Source organism: Monomorium pharaonis, chromosome 9 (assembly GCF_013373865.1).
Source record: "Monomorium pharaonis isolate MP-MQ-018 chromosome 9, ASM1337386v2, whole genome shotgun sequence".
Taxonomy (NCBI): domain Eukaryota; kingdom Metazoa; phylum Arthropoda; class Insecta; order Hymenoptera; family Formicidae; genus Monomorium; species Monomorium pharaonis.
The window spans coordinates 9,402,926-9,410,082 of NC_050475.1; positions in this window are offsets into that span (position 1 = coordinate 9,402,926).

The window sequence follows — 7,157 nt, forward strand, 5'->3', positions numbered from 1 at the left end:
CGTAAACACCGTCAAACATAAAAACCAACAAGAAGAAGAAACAGCAAACCGGAAATACACGGAAAAAGAAAAAGAACAGATATTATACAAATATCACGACGCTCCTCTAGGAGGTCATCAAGGAATTGCACGTACACTAAAAAGGATACGATTGGACCATAATTGGCGAGGTATTACGAAAGATGTAGAGGACTACATCGCAAAGTGTGAACATTGTCAGAAGGATAAGTTAAGAGCAAAAACAAAGATGCCTATGGTAATAACAGACACCCCCAAAAAACCATTCGAGAAATGCGCCATGGATATCGTAGGACCATTAATAATAACGACCACAGGCAACAAATATATCTTGACCTTCCAAAATATCCTTATAAAATTTAGCAAAGCGATCCCGATTGAAAGTCAGGACGCAAATACAGTGGCACGAGCGTTCGCCACTAAAATAATTTTTGAACATGGAATACCAGAGAAACTACTCACAGATCAAAGTACGAATTTTACGAGTGAGATTTTCAAGAACGTATGCAAATTGCTGAAGATCGAAAAAATGCAAACTACCGCATATCACCCAGAGACCAACGGAACAGTGGAAAGATCACACCGGACTCTGGCGGAATATCTGCTTACTACATAAAAACCGATCAGACAGATTAGGACGAGTGGCTACCGTACGCTATGTTTACGTACAATATTACACCACATATCGTAACCGGGCTTACCCCCTTTGAACTAATATATGGACTGTAACCGCCGCTCGCGAGCGACGGCCAACTTCGCCTCCGTCCCTGGTCGCGGCCCTGAGCCACCCGGGTGTCGGGGCGACTATCTTCGCGAGGTTTCCCGACGCAACGCTAAGTTGGGCGCCAGGTACGTTAAGCGTACCACTCTGTGTGCACCAACTCGCAACAAATGCTACGATCCTTGAATCTCGGGAAAGACGGGCGCACGCTAGACGACCGGGGCGTTAGCGGCTCCGAGATCCAGCTGCTCAGCCCTCAAATGGCAGAGGGGGAGGTTCGGTGCGGGCGGGTGGAATCGGGAAGGCGAGAGAATTACTTGCACGACACAAATGTAACAGAAAAATAACAATTGTATTTGATCGTAAGAAATACAGAAGTGGACGACTCTGCGGAGCGGTGGTGGCTCGCGCGCGTTATCAGCGGGCGTCCGCTGGATATCAAATTTTGCGAGAACGGTATTTTGAACGAGCGGGTTATGATGCGTACGCGGGAACTCTCCGACTTGTCTTACGCTTAACCCGGCGTCGTTGGAGGACGCCGACTCCCGCCAGGATGACCTCGCCAAGGGCGAACGGGACGGATCGCAACTCCGAGCCCGCGCGACACGCGACGGACTCGTGTTCTCCCGTGTTCTAACGGTTCTCGTGAAAGAGAAGCACGATAATTATTAGAGTACGCTCACCGAAGGGCTCGCAGAAATAGAGCGATCGACCAAACTATGCAACGGTAATAACTAAATTCTTCCACGACGCGACAAGATACAGCGCGGGAAGAACCCGCGATATGACGACCGGACGAAACGACAATTGACTCGGCTGCGGATCGGGACGCACACGCAACGCGAAACTATTGCGAAATACGCAGCACGTAGCGAAACCACGCGGACGGGCGCGATCGGGCGAGACGACGATGCTCCGCTGAATCCGCGAGCTCGTGATTCCAGTAAACCCGCCGAAAGATGTTGCAATAAATACGCGATTTCTTCGCGGCTCGCCCAACCCGCGAAATCGGTGGCTTTACAATTTGCGCGACGCTCGTCTCACCACTTTGCCTCTCCTCTCGTGGCCTCCTCCGGGTCGGGATGTCTTTCGTCTCTGCGTCCTTCCTCACACTCGGCTCGGGATAGTGGAACGCACACACAGTTAACTCTACTTCCGCAGCACGAGTGAGGAATCCTGGATCTCGCGGGGGCCGCTCGGCGGCGCGCCCCACCTTGCCTCCGGCGTTCCTGGCCCTTATTGGTTGATTTCGCGAAAATCGATTTTCGCGCAGAGCGCGGTGCCCATGCTGTCGCCGGCTGATCGATCCACGCACGGCGGTCGATGATTATGGGCCCCGGGCACAGGAATCCTGGCGCTTTCTCGCGCGTCCGACTCTTTTCTCTTCGCCCGGCGTATCCTCCGCCATCGGGGCGTCATTTCCTCCTCGACGGGGCGTCGGCGCATCTTAAGTTGTCGTGATCCTTCCGCCGGACTTCCCGCGGTATCGGGTCTGCAATCGCCCCGTCGGGATGTCGACATCGCGCGCCGTCGCTGGGTCCTGAAAGCGTGATTCAGCGGCAGTATCGCAATTCTTACATGGCACAAACAGTAGGCAAGATAAGGGCGGCATTACCTGCGGACCCCCGCTTAGAAAGGGTTTTCGTTGACTCCCTCGTTGTCCATTCCTCTGCAATCTCCGGGAAGATTTTCCGTTGAGACGAGACGTCCGACAACTACAACGAGATCTTCATAGCCACCGATCTCCGCCGCACCCGCGGTATAACGCTCGCAAAAATCTTAACAAGTAATTAGATGGACAGCACGTGGGACGTCACACACACAAAGTACAAAAGAATACGCTTTTGCGTCCGCTCCTGAGCGGGAGGACGCAGGGCCCGCGTGATGTTATTGCGTAAGGGCCCTCAGGGCCTTGTGACGGACAGTAGCCTGCGGCTGTCACGTCACAGGACATAGAGCTACTCTACCTACAGCCCTAAACCAACTGCCTAGATTGACATACTCCTACGACGACTACGCGCAGGAGCTACGAGAAAAATTGTGAGCCTCAAGCAGAATAGCAAAAGAAAAGGCACAAGAAGAAAAACAAAAGGCGAAGAAACAATACGACAAAAACTCAAAGCCAGCAATTTTTAAGGTCGGGGAAAAGGTATTGCTCTACGACGAGACCGTAAGACGCGGCCGATCGAAGAAATTAGACGCAAAGTGGATCGGACCAAAATAATCGCGAAAAATAATGACGTCAACTATACGATAAAAATGGGACGGAAAACTACACGCGTACACGCGAACCGATTAAAACTATTTATAGAGGAGTAAAGGACTCACCAAGTAGTAGATCCGAGTACCGCTCCAGGAATAGTCACGAATTAATCCAAAGGAATACAAAACTTATGCAAAATTCACACTAATACAATTAAGGTAATAAAAAACAAAGTAACTAGGTAACTACAGCACTATTAAGCAAAAGTTACGCACTATAAGCAAACTACACTACACAAAAGAAAGCGGATAACCATTATCTACTCTTCGTCCTCCCCATCGGGAGAAACGTCACGCACAATGTAGCGTTCGATAGGGACCCCGAAATCGGGATCCCGTTAATCTCCGAACTCATCCTCGAAGTCCGAGACGTTCATATCGTCAAGTACGCGACGAAAAAAATACAGATTTACAACGAAATCTACTTCCGGCCCAAGCAAATCCAGTTCGGGACGCTCGTCCTCCCCATCAGACTCCTCACCAGATAAAACCTCGTCCAAAACACCCTCCTCCCCAATCTCCCCATCGTCCATGAGGAACTCTCCCGCATTCTCTACGAAGTCCTCAAATACCTCAAAAATCTCCCCCTTATCGGGAGCGAAATCGTCCAGAGCAATAACGCCTAGAACAGGCGACGGAGGCACTAGAAAATGTATATTTATAGTTTTCTTTTTCTCTTCGCGACACGCACGGAAGAAAATCAGTCCAAGACTAACTCCATAAAGACTAACGACAGTACGAGAAGACTCAAAACGCTGACATATAAAAAACCAAAGATAGAAGTCTGAGCATCTGAGACGATAACGCACTTTGAACCTGCACGCGCCTCAGCGACGGACTATCAGCCCAACCAGCATACCACATAAAAAAATTCAAGGACAACCCAGGGATTTATTATGAGGAAATCGGACGACTACACCAAATCAAAGCCCATTGGAAACTAGTGATAAGGATGGACATCGCATCACTAGCACCTAGGCTAGAGCATATAACCAAAAGTATAGAACGCACCGACATAATGTGAGGTAGTAATGATAAACCTTGCAAGAAACTTCTCACATGTATCTACCTGGCGACAACAGCTCAAGGAAGCGACACGCCATATCAAGTGGAGAATTTCACCCATCATCCGAGGATATACTATGAAAAAATAGGAAGACTCTGACAAATTGAATCGCAATGGAAATTAATAATAATTAAAATAAATGAAAAAATAATAATTAAAATAAACACTGCGTCTTTAGACAATTATGTAGAATCGTAGCGGTAATAAACAAAGCCATATGCGACAGCTTCAACGTAGCCATAACAAAGGAATACCAAAGAACAAACGATTGATCCTCCGTATAACTGATACATATAAAACCCCGACAGTCCAAAAACGAGGACTGATCGATGAAGTAGGCTCAATAGCAAAATCGCTATTCGGTAACATGAACGCCGACGACAAAAAAGCAATTGACGAACAACTCGCAATGTTACATGACACACAACAATCAACAAAGCACGCAGTACAAAATCAACTGAAAATAATGCAAAAATAAAGTTTATAAATACTTTCCTGGCAACCGGTCGATCAAAAATATCGATCGGTTTCTCAGCTGACTGGCGCTTCAGCGATGTATCGGGCAACGCACGGTGTGCAACACTGCTCGTCCCGACAATCCGAAAAGCAGCTTGCAACACCTCTTCTGGAAAAGGACCTTCTCTGGTTCCAGGACGATTTCTTGCCCTCCTCATGCTGCTGCAGCGAGTTACCGGTCCACCGAAGTCCTTTCCTTCCAGGGAGGCTTTTTTGGGGCTCCCTTTTTCGTGAAACTAGCCAGGTTCCCACAAACAATTTCCGAGTCCGAATCCTCCAGTCGTCTTTGAGCTCCTCTTCCGCCGAGTCTTGTGCTTTCTTTCTTCATCTTTGGACAAGGGGGAGATAACTTCCCGTGGACCCTTACGCCCCACAAGGGCACCCCTGTCCCCGTCTCGGCATTCGCCCATAGTCTCACGGGAAACCACGGTCGAAAACCGTGAGCGAGACTGTCTTCTTTTAATTTTTTTTTCCTTCCTTCCGTTTTTTATGTCAATTTTCAGTCAGAGTATTCCCAAATTAACCGCAACAAATTCTGTAAAATATCAGAAAACGGATACGAATAACTACAAAAAAAAATATTCCCTCTTTCTAAAAAAAAGTTGATCCCTTTCTACCGAGAAAAATGAAGAAGTGCTTTTTTTATTCCCGAGACATTCATCCCGAAAATGTCCCATCTCCCCACAGGACCAGCATTCCTTTCCCTTCTTAATCCTTTTCCCGTTCCCTTCCCTACGCTCTTCTCTTTCTATTTTATTTTTTCTTTCGCCCAAACGACAAGTCTCATTCACACTCCTACGCTTCTCCGGCTTTCGCGCAAAACTATTTTCATTGATAAATTGTAATGTTCTGGCCCGCTCAATCGCTATTCTAAGCGAAGATATCCCCTCTACTTAGAGAGTCTGCTTAACAAAACCGTCCAATAGAGCAACCACAAATTGAGCGCAAGCAATTTTTTCGCGCATCTCATTAGGACAATTCGGACTTTTCGAGAAAGACGTTCGAGATCCGCGCTCAACGCGGCATAATCCTTTCCCGGAAGAAGTTTTCAATCGGTGAATTGCGGATAGAAATTTTGCGCTAATTCGCTCTCACCGAAGCGCAATTCTAATTCTGATTTTAACTCCGCGAATGTCAATTCATCTTTTTCCGCGCTTAACCCATCCAGAACCGAACGCGTCTTTCCCCGTAAGCAAGACGCAAGGGCTACTGTTTGGGCGGCCTCGTCCCAGTCGTTTGCGCGCGAAATAAACGAAAATTGCGAAAGAAACTCGCGCAGTGGCACCGTCCCGTCGTAAGTATCGGTCTCAACTTTTAAAGCGAAAGACGACGTTCGATCCCCGCTCGCGTTTCCCGTCCCGCTCAAAGAATCTACACGCGCCGCGTCTGTCGGAGCTTTGCTCGCGGAAATGTTATTGGGGCGACTTAGCTGGATGTCGATGAGTCGCTCCTCCATCCGACGGAAGGCTGCCTCGTGTTCGACGAAACGGGCCTCCATCTCAGCGGAAATTCTGTTCTCCTGCCGCTCCTGTCTCCACTCCTCGCGCATCTGTTGCAACTCGAGGAAGACAGCCTCCATCGCGCTCGTCTCTGCTGAGCTCGCTGCCTGCTACTGGGAGCGAGTCGTCGACATTTGGATTCCTCTCGACGCACAGTGGGACCAAAGCCCTGTTCGAGTGGACAAAACTTTAAAAATAAAAATGATTGCCGGGACTTCTGATTATTTTCATGTTATTTAGGAATGTTCAAAGCATATGAAAACAGATGTCATTTTATGAATCACTGTTAGAGTAACGATAAAACCAGGCTCAAAGTTCGAGATTGTGAGAGACTTCGAAACGTTTCATAAATTATAGTAGTAATACGTTTGTTTCATAATCCTAGAAAACAAATCTTATAAATAGGTAAAATGCAATTTTTCAAGTTTTTTCAAACGTTTTTATCTTAAAAATATTGAAAAATAATTCAAAATGTCGGATAGATGTAAGGAAAAAGAAATCTACTCTATTGTAATGAAGCATGTAACAAAACTATAATCTTCCTTGAGAGTTACAAAAAAAGCTCTACGAGGCCCCACTTTGTTTTTTTCATAAATAGAAAGGTAAAAAGAAAGACATGCATTGTCCCGAAAAAAAATGTACTGAAATTCGAAAAGTGAATTAATGTCCCGAAAAGTTAAAATCCCGAAACTTAAGACTCGAAGTATTGTCCCGAAGAGTCAAAATTTCGAAATTTAAGGCTCGAGGCATTGTCCCAAAAAGTCAAAATCCCGAAATTTAAGACTCGAGGCATTGTCCCGGAAAGTCAAAATCCCAAAATTTAAGACTCGAGGCATTGTCCCAAAAAGTTAAAATCCCGAAATTGCGCGTGCGTGTGTAACATCAATATGAAATACTGTATAATACTTGTGCATAATAAAAATAGCATCCTTACGTCAGCGGATGGCAAAACATTTATAAAAGCTTTTTGAAGTGCTCTTTCAAAATCTGTCATAACAGTTTTTGGTCTTAAAGATGGTGCTATTTTATTGAAAATATATTCCAATATTGATTTGTAATCTAAATATTTCTTACT